Raw genomic sequence first — 16,537 nt, 5'->3', positions numbered from 1 at the left:
AATACCCTGAGGTCAATCCCCAGCACTGCCAATAATAAAGAAAGAAAAGAAATAAAAAGTATATTTGGGCTCAGAGTGACCAAATTAGTTTCCTGACCCCTGATATAGGTCACTCTCTGAGCAAAATATAATAAGATTAAAAATCAGAAACAAAATGATAAGATCTACAAACATGCATAATTACACTGCAAATCAGTAAGGAACAGGTATGTGAACATACTTTTAAAAAACCAGTTGGAGTCTACATCACACTGGAGAATTTCAATCCAAAAAATTTGCAAATAAACTCCCTAGGGTAGCCAACTTTAGATTCCAACTGCCCATTGGGAATGAATTTAGGAGAGCATTTGTAGAAATTAAGATGATTCAGAAAGTTATAAATGAATTTTTCTAAAAGTGAGCAACATATTTCCTGAAGCATGTAGAGGAAAAATATGAAATCAGGAATTAGTGGACAGCATAGGGCAGAAATTTTCAATTTTTATTATTTATTAAAGTCACCTAGAGGGCTTTCTAAAACAAATTGCTGAGCCCTACCACCTTAATCTTCACCCCAATTTTCTGGTATGGAAGATCACACAGCACTGAATTAGGGCATAAAAGTTTGCACTTCTAACAAGTTCACAGATGAAGCAAAAATTCCACTGTCGTAGAGATGGTATCCTTCATCCTTAAATCACCAGTTTTGCCCCAAGTCAATAGTGAAAAAAAAACCCATCTAGTAAGAAATTGGGAGTCAGAATTAACGTGCAGTGGGGCTGGAGTTGTAGCTCAGTAGTAGATCACTTGCCTCGCAAGTGTAAGGCACTGGGTTTGATCCTAGCACCACATAAAAACAAATAAAACAGCATTGAGTCCATACACAACTAAAAAAAAAATATTTAATTCACATGCAGTATACATCCTACCAGCCTTTATCAATGGGGTTCTGTGAGATGATTAAATTCTATTGAATGATTGAATGTACCTTGAATGACTTTTTCTATAAATCCTCTCAAGGACTGTACATAGCTAGTATCATCTACAGAAAACTAAGGAGCTGAGAGCATAGTAGCACACACCTGTAATCCCAGCAACTCAAAAAGTTGTGGTAGAAAGATCACAAGATTGAGGCCAACCTGGGCAACTTGGCAAGGCCCTGTTTCAAAAAAGTTTTTAACAAAAATTTAAAAAAGGGGATGTAACTCAGAGATAAAGCACTCCTAAACCCCTGTTTAATCCCCAGAACACACATACACACACACACACACACACACACACACACACACACACACACACACAAATAAGTAAGGCATACGATAAATGCTTTAGGGGAGTGGGGCTGGGGCTCAGTGGTAGAGCGGCTTGCCTAGCATGTGTGAGGCACTGGGTTCAGTTCTGGGCACCACATATAAATAAATTTTAAAAAATGAAGGTCCATCAACTAAAAAAATATTTTAAAAAATAAAAATAAATGTTTTAGAACACTAGAGTTTAAATTTTCTACCCACACTGAAGGGCTGCGAAGATGCATTCTAAAGTCTTCAAAGACCGTGACACTAAATTGAAAAAATTCTGCCTCAATAGTGGTGCAAGTAGCCATTTGTTTATAAGACCATGCCTGAGGTAGAATATTCCATATATCATGTCTCTTTTCTGATGTTACATTTTGAAAGCATTGATTTATGTGGTAAAGGCACAAGTTCACTTTAGATCCCACCTCACTCTTCAGAAAAAAGCAAGTGCTCTTGAACAGCTTCTGTTAAGATTTGGATATAAGGTACCCCCCAAAACTCCTATGTTAATGCAGGAACTTTCAGAAGTAAAGTGATTGGACTGTGAGAGCTATAACCTAATCAGTCCATCCTACTTTGCATGGACTGATTGGATGATAACTATGGGGCATGGATGGAGGAGATGGGTCACTGAGGATACATCCTGGAAGAATTGTTCTTCCCGACAGGCCCCTTCTTGGGCTTTCTCTCTCTGCTTCCTGACCACCACGAGGTGAGTTGCTTTCCTCCATCACGTCCATCGATCATGATGGTCTGCCTCACGTTGGGCCCAGAACAATGGACTCCACCATCAATAAACAAAAATTTCTGAAACCATGATCCCCAAATACATTTTCCCCCATAGCTGTTCTTGCATATTTTGATCACAATGTTGCTAAGCTAACTAAAACAGTTCCCATTTAAGTTAGGAAACACATTGGAAAAGAGAGAATAAAGGAAGCATAGGAAAGACAATTACATACCTACATATGTACTTTTCATGTAATACAAAATATATAATGATTTCTTAAAAACAAAAAAAAATATGTATAGGGTTGTTATTCTCTTAACTTACTCAACTAACTACATACAAATCAAAGTTCCCACCCAAAGATTGGGGCAAGTGGAGAAGCCTTGACAAGCACATAACCACAAATCAGTATTTATACTATAGAAGATCCCCTACAGTTATATTGATCTTACTTTTCACAAAGCATAAGAAAATCATTTTCTTTAAATGTCTTTAGGAAAACAAGTGGCTAGAATATTTCAGCTTCTTATGAGGACAACAAGAGTCTGAATAAACACCTCACAAAGATCAAATAAGTACACAAATCACTCTCAAGAAAATCTGGAACAGACCCACTACACATGTGCTTATATTAACTCTCTCCCCATTGGTCCCAGTGGAAAATGACCTATAATAGATTATGTCTAAAAAACATAATTCTCATTCCAAAGGTTCAAGGAACATAGCCTGAAGAATTTATTTGACTCAAACACTTTGAATACATCTTCTCAAGAGATACATTCTTAATACCAAACCAAAACTCTAGTGATACTCAGCCTTAGATGTTGAGAAGGAAAGGGTTTTCCTGACTTTATAGTCCTCCGTGACACAATTATATAGAGCACCATTCCTTTCCTGAAGCATTTAAAAATTTGGTTAATTTTTACTCTCAATCAGTGTTACTCCAAATTTAAAGATATGATGACCTTAGTTTTTTGTTATAAATAGCTCTAATACCAATACCATATAAGATGTTGACACATACATGGTGATAATGAAAGAAATGTCTACCTCTGCCTCTCAAATATAGAAAACTGGAAGCCAAATTTTCATAAATTAGGACTCAAAGGAAGTTGCACAGTAAACAAGAAACAGAAAAACAGAGAACTAACTCACAGGGTATTACAAATTAGAATCCTCTCCTCCCCTCTTGACTTCCTGGGCTGCTTTCCTCCTCCAGACCCTTCCTTGGTGACCTTCTGACTCACCTCTAGCCCAGAACAATGGAGTTAGCTGTCAGTGGACTAAGACCTCTGAAACTATGAGCCCCAATTTAACTTTTCCTCCTCTAAAATTGTTTTTGTCAGGTTTTTTTTTTTTTTTTTTTTTTGGTCACAGCAGTGAAAAAGCAGATTAAAACATACTTGATCTTCCTGAAAGGATGTATTGTATAACCTAAAATTACATGACATTCTAGTAGATTTGATATTTATGATGTAATTTATAATAAACTAATCATAGAAACAGGGTAATCTCTTCCGTTATATCAGTCAGAAATGTGCCTTGACAAATACAATCCATAGAAACATTTTCTGTGTGCCTCTCTGAGCTGACATGCCATTTCCCTATCATACTCCATCCAGTTATAGCTTCCTAAACTGAAATCTTTGAAAAGGTCAAGCCCATTTTTCTCTTTCTTACATTTAAAAATTCTAAGCCATTTTTATTTGCAACAAATTATAAATAATAAAACTGGGGGCAAAAAAAAAGGTTTGCAGTTGGGGTTGGGGTTCAGTGGTAGAGCACTTGCCTAGCATGTTTGAGGCCCTGGATTCAATCCTTAGTTCCACATAAAAATAAAATAAAATAAAGGTATTGTGTCTGTCTACAACTAAAACAAAAAACTAAAAAAAAAAAAAAAAAAAAAAACAGGTTTTGTCAGTCATGAATGATACCTCCTACTTTAAAAAAATTAATTACTAAAGAATCAACATGCTTTTAAAAAGTATCAAACATTAGAAACATATTTTTAAATTTACCTTTTTGTTTGTTTTCAGTACCAAGGATCGAACCTAGGGGGCACTTAATCACTGACCCACATCCCTAGCCCTTTTTATTTTGAGACAGGGTCTAGATAAGTTATTTAGGGCCTCACTGAGTTGCTGGGGCTGGCTTTAAACCTGTGATTCTCCTGACTCAGCATTCCAAACTGCTGGAATTACAGGTGTGTGACACTGTACCTGGCCTAATTCACATTTTGATGGCTTAAAAATTATAGAATGAAGCTTTAACAAACAGTAATGTCATGTATCTCTCTAAAGATAGCAAGTTAACATTTTTTAATGGGGAAAATAATTGAATATTTGAAAATTTGACATACTTTGGTAACTTTTTAATAAAAATGACATCTGTATAGGTTAAACACTATGTTTTTCAATGTTTACAGAAGTTTTCAAAAAGCATAGATCATAAATTGAATTATTAACTCAATGTATGTTGCATTCTCGTCTCAAAGTACTTCTACAAAAATTATCTGTATTATCTAATGTCAGTAAGCTATCAAATCTAAGCACTCATTGGCATAAATGGCTTCTAAAACAGCTGACGACATTTGTCATCCTACTCTAAGCTTTTTTCCTCACTATATTAATCAATTCCATTTCTATCAGTCCTCGTCAGTATGCCTTGATTTATATCTCATTACACAGAAATATGTAGAAACATACATGAGAATCTCATATACCAGCTTCAAGGACTGAGGAGGAAAGAGTGCAGTGACAAAAAGGAACAAAAGCTGCTATTTTTTCAAAAAGAAAAATCCAATGCAAATAAGTTAATACTTATTAAATCTGTGTATGCAGTAAAGTGTTAATATTATTTTCTGAAAATTTTCCATATTATTGAAATATTATATAATTAATCTTTAAGTAAACGGAGTCTAATAAGAGATAATGATTATGAAAGCATCAAACTAAATGTCTGGCACCCTATAGGTTTTGAAAACATTTCTCTAAAAATTCTCAGGTTTATAAGAAACTAAACATCTGAATGTTGACCATCAGGAGGCTCTTTTAATATTCTCACCCATAATGCACTTCAATTTTGTACAAATCAATTCTGCCATTTCCAATCCAGAGTCCACTCTCCATTCTCTTTGGTATAAAAGGAGGAAGCAGACTTAATAGATAAATAAGCCTTTTTTGTTTTTCTTTTTAACATCCAAGTACATGCATGCCCCAAGAAACACACTGATAACAGCAGCTTGAAAATTGCTTTTTGCTAACTCTTAACATTTCCTCAAGGACAGGCATTCCAGTCTTACAAATCTGTATGTGTCCTTGGTTTCTATACTCTTCTATGTTCAGTTCATACTTTAAAGTATTCAGGCAAAGCAACATCAGTTTTTGTTGTTGTTGTTGTTTTTTGGTTTTTTTTTTTAAAGAGCGAGAGAGAGAAAATTTCAATATTTATTTTTTAGTTTTCAGCGGACACACATCTTTGTTTGTATGTGGTGCTGAGGATCGAACCCAGGCAGCACGCAGGCCAGGCAAGCGTGCTACTGCTTGAGCCACATCCCCAGCCCCAGCAACGTCAGTTTTTTGAAGTAACTCCCCCTTCCTGCTCTTCATTTATATGTGATTTCACTGCCAGGATTGAAAAACCCAAACACTAACAATATACTTTTGCATTTCTATTCTCACACTAAGAATCATAAAATCTTTACTCTAAACTGTAGTTGCCAGACTTAACAAAAACACAAATGTAAAGATAAATTTGAATTTCACATAAACAACTTTTTTTGGAAAATTTTAAAATACTCCATATTCTATAGCTCCTAATGATTTTAGTAAGTAAAAAATTATTTGTTATTCACCTGAAATTTAAATTTAACTCCATATTCTGAATTTTATTTGCAACAAACATTTAAAAATCCTTCCTTCACTTTACTAACAAATATATCTTCTACATCTAAGAATTAATCCATAAGAGGGATGGCAGATTTTTGAACTTTTTTAAAAAGTTCACATGGAAAGTAAAAGATTAGTAAAGAATTATAAGAAAAATGCAAAGACTTAGGAAACAACAAGTTAACGAGGATGAAAGAGTAACCTCAAGATGGTAATCCAACCAAGGAAAACTATAATTTAATTCTCACAACAATCCAAAAAAGGTATTACAAAAATGTTCTTTATTCCACTTTTTATCTAGCACTGATCTAAAAAAATGCATCTGATGATAGTTTTATAAATGAATTTGTTAATTTATTCAAGAAAAATTATTTAAGTCCTGGGAACAAATGATAAAAAGATACTGTGTTAAAACCATCCCCTCTCTCCTTATCTGTAATATTTCTTCCTCATTAAATCATTCCCCAAACCTAAGAACATGCTGTAGTGGCGTTCATAATTTTAAAAATCTCTGCTTTACCCTCTTCAATTACCATTCCACTTTTCTGCTTCCTATCTATAGCAAAAATTCCATTCCAATAAGGTTTTATCCTCTACTATTCGAGCTATTAAAGTCACAAATAACCTCAGCATTGCTAGATCCAATGTTATTTCTCAGTTATTACAGGCATGGTGGTACATTCCTGTAATCTCAAAGATTCGGGAAGTTTAGGCAGGAAGATCACAAGTTTGAAGACAACCTCAGCAACTTAATGAGCCTCTGTCTCAAAATTAAAAGGAATGGGAATGTAGCTCAGTAATAAAGCACCCCTGGTTTAATCAGCAGTCCCCCACACCTCAAAAAAGAAACAGATTTGGTATTTGTCCTGGGATTCCAACACAGAACACCCTTGGAATTTCCTGAATTATAGGAGTCTCTTCTTGTATTCATAGCAAGCCCTCGATGATCATACCTAAGTTTATGACAATAAAGTGACAGGTTGGGCCAGTAACCTAAAAGACCAAGTAATTAGAAGAATAGGAATTTCCAGCAACACCCACTAATCTCTGGGAGCAGGAGGTTGAGAAGCTGTCAATTAAAACTCTGTACAACAAACTCTTGAAGAAGAAATGATGAACTCACATGTTGGTGAAACAACCTACCAGCTTGTAGAATAGCACACCACAACTCCAAAAGGGACAGAAACTCCTTGAGGTTGGGTCCCTTCTAGACCTTGCACTAGGCATCTCTTCATCTGTATCCTCTACAATATCCTTTATAATAAATAGATACAAGTAAAGTGCATCCCTGAGTTCTTTGAGTCATTCTTGCAAATTTTTGAACTCAAACAATGTGTAATGGGAACCCTGGATTTATAGCAAATGAGTCAGATGCTTAGAAGGCCCAGACTTCTGATAGCATCTGAAGTGAGCCTTTAACTTGTAGGATATGAGGATAATTCCAGGTAGATAGTGACAGAATTAAATTTAACTGTAGGACATAACTGGTATCTGAGAATTGGTCAATGTAAAACAAAAAAATGCACATATGGTGTTAGAAATATTCTGTAAGAGAAATGTGGAGAAATGTGTGTGCTTCATAGCCTTCTATTTATTCTTCCCGTTTTCACTCTTAATTCCAAATATCTAGTTTCTGCATATAAACAAAAATATTTTGTTTTGTTTCGTTTTTTGTCTTTTTTCCCCCCCTTTATTTTAAAATCTTCTTTTTTGGATGTTGTTGTTTTTGTTGTTTTGGGTACTGGGGGAATGAACCCAGAGGCGCTTAACCACTGATCGACATCCCCAGCCCTTTTATTTTTTAGTTTGATACAGGGTCTCACTAATTTGTTTAGGGCCTCCACTAATTTGCTGAGGCTGGCTTTAAACTTGAGATCCTCCTGCTTCAACTTCCTGAATCACTGCCAGACCTGGCTAGAATAACTCTTTTTTAAAACCTCACAAACACTGTTGCTCTCTTATCTGCTTAAAATCTTATCTCTGGATTATCTTCAAAGGCCTGAAGGAATGTTCTATGTTTTAATCTGACCTCATAAATGCTCCTCCTGGGCTGGGGATGTGGCTCAAGCGGTAGCGCGCTCGCCTGGCATGCATGCGGCCCGGGTTCGATCCTCAGCACCACATACCAACAAAGATGTTGTGTCCGCCGAGAACTAGAAAATAAATATTAAAAACTCTCTCTCTCCTCTCTCTCTCTTAAAAAAAAAAAAAAAAAAGAAAATCACCCACAGATTTGTATGAAGACTAAGAAGAAGATAGAAGGTGCAGAAGCACAAGCCTTCAAGGAATAAATAACGAAAAGGTCTATAAAAGAGATTTTGAATAGCAAGAGGCCAAAAAGACCAGAGAAAACCAGAAGTGTGATATCATCAAAACAAAAGGAAAAGAAAAAGAAAGAGGTAGTAATTAACCATGCAAAATATTACATGAGGTCAAATATCCATTGGATTCAGCATCTTATCAATGTTTTTCCAATTTTCTGTTTTTTAATAAATAATGTATGAACACATTAGCTCTGAATAATTGGAGTGAAATCATCCACTCTTTAAACTTCCTAACAGTGTACTCATTTTCTTTCCAAGCTGATTTTCAGATTCAATGAATGAGTGACAAGGCCTTGCCTCAGGTCAGTACACTCAAGAGTCCTACAAAACCAGGAACTCACACTGATCTTCAATAGATCATAAGTAATGTAGTTTTTGCTTTTTTCCCCAGTACCTTGTGTGGTTATTGGCCTATGCTTAGGAACTTAGTAAATATTTGCTAGATGATGTATATTCAGAGTAAAACCATGAAGCTACCCAAAAGTGATTTTTAGGCATTCCTTACCACTCCAATCCTCAAAATAAAGATAATACTATATTTTTGCAAAGCTTCCTTCACTCCTTGGAGAATGTTCAGTAAGACTCCTTAGTGTTAAAGGTACTACTCCAAAGCAGGCCTCATTTTAGAAAATGCATTCAAATTGGAAAAGATATACTGAAATTATTTTGTAAATTGAGTTATCACCCCCAAATAAATTTCTTCTTCAAAATAATTTATGTAGAATTTTATAATTAAGTTTCTTAAATGAAGATAAAGGTGTGTTTATTTCTATTTATGCTTAAGAGAAGAATTTAACATCTTCATATCATTCCATTTGATTAGCCTAAGGGCATTCTATTCACTTTCAAAAAAAGAGTAAATAAAATTTTCCTAACTAGAGGACCTATTTCAGCAGTAAGCATGAATTTCCTCTCTTGGAAAAAGGAATTTGCACTTTCTCTTATCAAATTCTATGTATCATATTTCTTAGCTACCCATAACTGAATACTTTGCTAGCCATTCACTTAATTTAAAATGGCCTAACAAATCTTTCAAAATAGTAGAAAACATTAGCAACTGCTTCTCTATAATCCTGAGAAAAATTACTTTGCTTCTTTTGAAGTTCAGGTTTAATGAGACAGATAGTATCCTAAAGTAAGAGCTGTTGAGTTCATAGGTTTAAAGTAGAATTTACCCCAAAATACAAACTGTTTATAATCACTGGAGAGTTTCTTTCATATTTCTAGACACCATCGCTAGGAATTCTGTTTCAGTAGTTTGGCAATCTTTGGTTTAGTGATTAAATAAGTAGGTGTAAACTTCTCCTTCTTCATATATAAATATTCACTGATCAGCAATTATCTTATTAAAATATATCCTAAAATCTCTTATTGTTAACTGTAAATTTCTTACTCGTTACTAGGATTTTTATTATGTGCCTCTCCAAATTTCAACCTAATTTTCCATGTTACTACTATAAACCTCTGATAATGAATGCAATTCCTAAAAATCCTCTTTGGAGAGTTAATCAGAGAAACAGAGGAAGATTAGCCAAAATATACTGAAACCAGCAAGATAAATGAGATTATATCTTGATTTTAAAAGCTCCCCAAGAATTAGTCTAGTCAGATAACAATGAGGAGAGGTAGAATAATATAGTATAAGTAAAATAAAAATAAGAAAAACTAAGTTCTGGTGCCATTTTTTGCTTCATGCATGGTAGAAAATCAGCCAACTTCTCTAGTATCAATTTTCTCATCAATAAAATGAAAGTGGTTTACAAAATGACTTCTAATGCCCCTTTCACATTTCAAAATCTAAACAGAATGCTCAAACATGAATTAAATTGTATTATCTTTGAATCAAAAGTTAGAGATAGCATAAAAATAGGAAAACTTGTAAAACATAGTGAGTAAATAGAGAAATGAAAACAAATAATAGATTTATCTTCATTTGTTCATCCACGTACAAAATGCAGGACTTAAATGAGATGGTACTTTTTTTGTTCTGCTATACCTAGGATTGCTCTACCACTGAGCTACATCCCCAGCCCTTTTTATTTTGAGACAGTCTTGCTAAATTACCAAAGCTGCTTGGAACTTGTGATCTTCTACCTCGGCCTCCTGAGTAGCTAGGATTATAGGTACATACCACTATGCACAGCCTGAAAATTATTTTACATAGTACTTTTAATGTTTTCGTCCATGAAAAAGGTTTCATGGTATGTAATTTTCCATTTATGATGTTCATGTAAGAGCTTAAAATGCTTCAGATTTTGGATTTGGGGATTAGGGATATTTAATATGCATCTTACTCTCCTTGATAATTATGTACTTTTTCTATCAATAAATGCTGATTTTGCTAAAATTTCAATTTCAGGTAGAGATCTTCAAGTTGAAAACTATACCACCTTAATCACAACATATTTCATGCTGAAAGTGCTTATATCAACTATCTCCTCAAGGAAGGTATTACTGAGTAATAAATTTATTTAGTCAATAGACATGTCCCTGAGAAATATGCTTTATGTTATTACTTATGTAAATCACAAGTTATTAACATATGGTAAATTAATCAGACCAATGTACAGAATGGAAAAATACTAATTTTTTTCTGGTAGATTTCCAATTGTGAACTTTATATTTACACCAACTTTGCAAAAGAAAAACTTACTCCTCTTAAAGGGCACACCACTAGCATGTATACTGTCTTTTTAACCAAAGACAACATCAACTAATGCTGTTCCTCTTTAAATGCCAGTTACACATAAGCATCTATAATAGTATATTCTTGTAAAAAGCTTTGCCTTGATCAACTAGATATTCATGGTATGAAAAAGAATCCTTGTCAAGATTCATTCTTAAAAGGGTGCCACTACTATACAAAACTCCATGAGCACAGACTGTATCTTTATTTGCCAGATTTGCATATTGCTTGGCACATTTGAAGACATGAATGAATGAATGACAAAAAAACTGACAGGGATCAAGAAAGCTAAGTCATAAAAACTAAGTCACTTTAAGACAAAGCTTACTTAGCCTACACTTAACTGGCATCTCTAGGGATCATTTTCCTCATGTAAGACTATTATAACCATCATTAAAAATAAAGGTGTAACATGGACTGAAGCACAATCTAGACTAATATCAAAAGTGGAGTTCTCAACTTTTGTGCTTCCTTTTTGTGATAATCAGAAAAAAAAATTAAACATGAAATCTGGTTATGGAGATATCTACTATTCAACCTAACCATAACTTGAGGTAAGACAGACTGAAAACATGATTATCAATTTTAACTGCCATTTATGTCAAACTTTTAATTTGTCACTAAAATTGTTTCTTTTAAACCAAACAATAACAAATACCAGAGCATTCTGAATTTCATTAATAAGTTAATCCATGATATGTAATCTATCTTTAAAAACCACCCTCATACCCGTGTCATCTCCCTAGCACACAAATTTGTTTGTTTCAAAATGTCATTCTAGACTCCTTAACTGCTAAATTCATCCACAGTCCACCATAGTAAATTCCTTACCCAGTCTGTTCACTTTTCAGTGTGCGCGCGCCAGGGGGTGATATACCAGGAGGCAGATTTTCCTCCCAAAATCTAACCAAAGGAAACTCTCACCACGGCTTTGAAACCAAAATAATAATAATGAAAACAACCCATACACAAGACACAAGAATAACCCCAAGTGGCCACGTTGTGGCCTTTACACCTGGGAAGTAAGTGGCTCTTCTCATCCCCACCCCCACCTTCAAACTCCTGGACTGAGCTGGGATAGGTCCCAGCAGATGCGTCCCAGGCCAGGAGAAGGGTGACAGGTCCGGGCTTGCCCAGTCTGACTAAGGCTGGCCCAGGGGTCTTGCGGCCCCACCTCCCGCCCGTTCCCGACCGCTGCACCCCTCTCCTCCTCCCTCCCACTCCCCCACCTCCTCACCTCTTGGCCGCGCTCACGCGGTTCCCATCACTCCGCCCGCTCCTGCCTCCGCGCCTCCCTCCCTTTCGGTTTTATCTCTACTTCCCACGCCTGGTGGGGAGCGGAGGGCCGGGACGAGGATGCCGGTGGGCAGCTGCGCGTCCCCTCTCCTCCGCGCCCCACGCGGGCCCTTCTGAGGTCACTCCCAGTCACCGGGCACCACAAGCGAGGGCTGCCCCTCCGAGGGACAGACGCACACACCCGGCAAGGAGTGAAGGCGCTGAGCCGGCGCGGGCCTACACGTCATCGCCCGCACCGGCGCCAACGTCGACACGTCGTCTCAGCTGCCCTCCGCCCCCGCCCGCGTACGCGCGCTGCCGCCCCGCCTCCGGCCCGCACGGCTCTGGGGAGTGAAGGCCCGAGGCCGCGCTCCGGGAGAGCGCACGCTCCCGCGGATTCTGTGATGGTCCGAGTACCCGCACCAGGCCTAGCCTGGGGTCCCCGGCTCTACTTTTGAGTCTTTCCCTGAAATTGCTTCGTTTGGCCTCGTCTTCCAACCACCCACCTTTGGTGACTACATGGAGGAAATAATTCCTATTATAGGTGAAAAGAAGAGCAATATGAATGAATAACTGGGTAATTGCCACCGTCGTCAGGAACCAGAGCCCTCTGACTGCTGTACACTTTATACAACAGTCTCTGTTCTCAAGTCCCGCTTTCCCTAACTTGTAGATTCTCAGCTCAGTAGTTCTAAAGTTACCTCTGCCACTCAATTCATTGGTCAGGGACCTCTGCCAAAAAAAACAAAAGCCCAAAGATTCCTTAGCTCAGTTGAAAAGACAGGAAATGATTTTAAACTTACGTAAAGAACTGTGTGGTGTATGTGTGTAGAGTTCTGGACTAAACAACAAGGATGCAGTGATGTTATGAGTTGATGTGTTGTAATTCTCCTACTCCAATACCACTTCTCCCTTTGGTAATGTGTCCTGATGCCTAATTGAACTCTCTTATAGAGAAGCAGCCAATAAAGATCCAAATATACTCTTCACTTGCCAGACCACTTGTGAAGTCCTAGTATTCAGTTCTAGATTGAGCATTTTAAAACCTCAGGGGGTTGGGGCTATGTCTCAGTGGTAGAGGGCTTGCCTAGCATGTGTGAGGCCCTGAGTTCAATTCTCAGCACCTCATATAAAAAATATTTTTAAAATAAAGGTCCATCAACAACTAAAAAATATTTTTAAAAAAGATCTCAGTCAAGTTGTAATTATTTGAGAGAAGTGAAAAATCATGAAGATAACTTGAAGGCATGAGGAGTATTGGTGGAATTTCAGAGGATTCCCCTTGAAGAGAGAAAGCTGCTAGATTATCTCCAAATACAAAAAGACCCATCAAGTACATTTGTTCTATGTAAAGTTCAAGGAAACAGATTTCAGATTTGGAGAAGATCCTCTTCTAGCACTAGCAAAAGAAGTATATATACCTTAGCATGTGTGAATATCTCCACCACTGGATTTATTTGTCTCCAGGGAGACCAAATGCATGTTTAATAGGCATTTGTTGCAGAAGAGTCCCATGTCAAGAGAAGAATTAGATGATAATTTTGTTAAAGTTATTTCCAACCTTGACATTCAATGAGTTCCTCATGAGGAAACAAGTTACCTTTTAAAACAAATATATCAAATAATGAAAGGAGGCCAAATGATAATGGCAGGTGCTTGACAGATAGATCCCATCAGAGTTCCAGAAGGTTAAGGAAAAAGGAAATAGAAAATAGACTACCTAGAACTTCCCCTATTTAAAATTGATGCTGAGAATGTGACTTATTTAAATTGAGACTCAAATAAGTGCAAAATGTAAATCACATTTCGAAGACTTGGAAGGAAAACAAATGTAAAATAAATTTTTATATTGATTGCATGTGAAAATAATATTTGGTACATATCAGGTCAAAAAATATATTAAAATTAATTTCATCAGTTTATTTTTCACTTTTAAAATATAGCTTCTGGAAAACTTAAAATTACATAGGTGGTTTGTATTATATTTCTTTTAGGAAGCTTAGTAGAAAATATACTTCAATGATCTCTAAGAACTGTCTTTGGTCTGTTTTTAGGCCCAGGAGTGTTTCCCAAATGTTAATGAAAAGCCACTCTAATGCCGATGGGCTCTAATACAGAGGAGGAAGATGTTCCAGAAACTATGGCATAAGCAAAGCCCCAAATCGAGACTGCAGATATTTTCAGTAGTAATGAGTAACCAATTTATCTAGAATGGTAGGTTCTTTTATTAATATTCTTGTAATATTCAGTTAACATATTAAATGTGCATAATGATAGGGTTCAGTGTTTTTCACATACAGTGTACACCAATCACGTCCAAAACTCTTTAATCACTATTCTACATTCAGGTCAACTATTTTTAACTTTTACATATGAAAGAGAATATGTATTACTTGTCTGGCTAATTTCACCTAAAATAATATCTTCCATATCCATCCATTTTGCTGCAAAATAAAGGATTTCATTTTCTTGGTGACTGAATAATATTCCAGTGTGCATATAAGCTAGATTTTTATACATTCATCTGTTGATAGACACATAGACTGATTCCATATCTTAGCTATTGTGAATATGGACATGATAAATATAGATGTGGCAGTATCTCTTACGTATGTTGATTTTCTTTTGGATATATGCCCCAAAGTAGAATAACTAAATTACATGGTACATATATTTCTTAATATTTTTACAAACTTCCATACTCTTTTGCTTAATGACTGTACCAGTTTATATTCCCACCAATAGAGTATATAAGAGTTGCTTTATCTCTACATCCTCACCAGCATTTGTTATTTTTTATTTTTTGAGAATAGACATTCTAATTAGGATGTGATAATATCTCATTGTAGTTTTGATTGCAATTCCCTGATATCTAGTAATATTAAGCATTTTTTATACATTTGTTGGCCATTCGTATTTCTTCTTTTGAGAAGTGTCTGTTCAGATTGCCAGTTTTTTAATTGAATTGCTAGGGGGTTTACTTTAATTTTTTTGTTTGTTTGTTTCTTACATATTCCTCTGTTAGATGAATCGTTGGCAAATATTTTCTCTGATTCTGTAGGTTCTTTCTTTACACTGTTGATTGTTTCCTTTGAAGTACATCACCTTTTCAATTTGATGTAATTCCACCTTTCAATTTTTGCTTATATTTCTTGTCCGTTTGGGGTCCTGTCCACAAAATCATTGTCTGCACTATTTGTACAAACTGTTTCACCTGTATTCTAATAATATCCCAGTTTCAGTCTTACCTTTAGGTCTTTGATCAATTTTGAGTTGACTTTTATACAATAAGAGAAGCATCAAATTTCAGTGTTCTGCATATGGATATCCAATTTTCCCAGAACTGTTTGTTTGTTTGTTTGTTTATATTTGTGGTACTGGGGGATTGAACTCAGGGCCTTGTACATGATAGGCAATTGCTCTACCACTGATTTACATCCCCAGTTCTTTTTATTTTTTATTTTGAGAGGACTTGCTAAATTTTCCAGGCTGGCCTCAGACTTACAGTCCTGCCTCAGCCTCCTAAGTAGCCAGCAAAAATTAATAACTAACAATAGTTAGTACCGAGAAAGTGAAAGCTTTTATGTTGGTAACACAGAGTAAAACTATTTTTGTTATGTTATTCAAGGAAAGCATCCTGAGAACTTGCTACTTGACTATACATCCTATAATAAAACATAGTAAAATCTGGTATTTGGCATTGCTGGCCCTGCCCTATATATATATATATCGCAGTTGTTTGTTTATAATTACTACATAGGAGAGAGAACTGGCAGACATCCTACTCACTAAAGGCAAATTGTATCAACTATCATTTATGCTTAAACACCAGAGGAAGAATTAATAGGAAAATCAGCATTGTAAAAAAGAAAGACAATGAAAAAACTAACTTTAAAGAAACCAAATATAATTCATGAAATAAAAAAGAACATTTTGAAGAATTCCAATTTATATATTCTGGTATTTGGGACATGCTTTAAGATATGAACAAAGTTGTCTGGAAAAAGAGCAACCATAGTATAAAAAAAGCTCTTAGACATTGATGGAACTACTTAAATTTAAAAAATTGAAATACTAAATATTAAAGAAATCTTCAATATCATAGCATACAAAGAAAGACACAAGTAGAAAATTTGAGAGAAAAGATTAACCAGGGACAGACTATCTAACAGTTATAACATTCAAGTAGTAGAAGAGAAAAAAAAATTTTTTTTAAAGAGAGAGTGAGAGAGGAGAGAGTGAGAGAGAGAGAGAAAGAGAGGATTTTTTAATATTTATTTTTTAGTTCTCAGCAGACACAACATCTTTGTTGGTATGTGGTGCTGAGGATCGAACCCGGGCTGCACGCATGCCAGGCAAGC

The 16,537-nt window shown here is 35.8% G+C and overlaps 1 protein-coding gene across 2 annotated transcripts in view; it reads right to left on the bottom strand.

Annotated features, from left to right (window-relative positions):
• Ascc3 (activating signal cointegrator 1 complex subunit 3) overlaps positions 1-12,381 on the bottom strand; it is a 348,955-nt gene extending 336,574 nt beyond the window's left edge. For both annotated transcript variants that reach the window (XM_077801715.1, XM_077801716.1), the window contains exon 1: positions 12,139-12,381. The gene's annotated coding sequence lies outside the window, so the exon portion shown is untranslated. The remainder of the gene's footprint in view (positions 1-12,138) is intronic.
• Between the last annotated feature and the right edge of the window lie 4,156 nt (positions 12,382-16,537).

Source organism: Urocitellus parryii, chromosome 8 (assembly GCF_045843805.1).
Source record: "Urocitellus parryii isolate mUroPar1 chromosome 8, mUroPar1.hap1, whole genome shotgun sequence".
In the NCBI taxonomy this organism is placed as follows: Eukaryota; Metazoa; Chordata; class Mammalia; order Rodentia; family Sciuridae; genus Urocitellus; species Urocitellus parryii.
Note: the sequence above shows the minus strand (reverse complement) of the source record. Positions and strands in the feature narration are given on the sequence as shown.